Source organism: Octopus bimaculoides, chromosome 1 (genome assembly GCF_001194135.2).
Source record: "Octopus bimaculoides isolate UCB-OBI-ISO-001 chromosome 1, ASM119413v2, whole genome shotgun sequence".
Lineage (NCBI taxonomy): Eukaryota > Metazoa > Mollusca > Cephalopoda > Octopoda > Octopodidae > Octopus > Octopus bimaculoides.
In genome coordinates, this window is record NC_068981.1 from 158,761,430 (window position 1) to 158,762,098 (window position 669).

Sequence of the window (669 nt, forward strand, 5' to 3'; positions counted from 1 at the left end):
GGGGAGGAAGGGGCGGAGGAGGAGGAAGAGGGAGGGGAGGAAGAGGAATAGGAGGAGGAAGGGGAGGAGGAGGAGGATTTAAGAGAGAATCCGTAACTCAGAATGGTGTCCAGAACTTTGCAGGTAAGGTGGAGGTGATAAAATTGTCTTCAGGTGTATTACAGGCATTAGTTTTATTTACACCCCCCCCCCCCCACACATTAGAGAGATAGGCAAAGTCTCTGCAGAAGCATGTGTTTTGACAGCTGGAGGTCTAAATCTTTCATGTGACACTACTTAGCAAAACACATTACACATTCACATTTATTCATACATTAAATTTCCCAGAGAATAGAGGTGTACTGCTGACATAAGTACTAGTATTACAATTTCCTCAATACAATAGGTAACATACAGTAAGGTTGATGTAGGATTTGGAAACAGATACAATTTCATTACATGACAATAGGATAGACAAAGAGGAGGGATGGGTGGAGTAGACATCTGGACTCCGAGATGGACAGATGGACAGGTAGAACAATATAAAGAAAGGAAGACAGACATATAGTATAAACAGGTGTGTAGATAGACAGTAAAGAAAGTGAAGAGATATGTAGACACACACACACACACACACACACATATATATATATATATATATATATATATATATATATATATATATATATA

The 669-nt window shown here is 39.0% G+C and overlaps 1 protein-coding gene across 1 annotated transcript in view; it reads right to left on the minus strand.

Annotated features, from left to right (window-relative positions):
* Positions 1 to 669, minus strand: part of LOC106881002 (HMG box-containing protein 1) — a 64,234-nt gene that overhangs the window by 34,343 nt on the left and 29,222 nt on the right. The gene's annotated exons all lie outside the window — the stretch shown is intronic.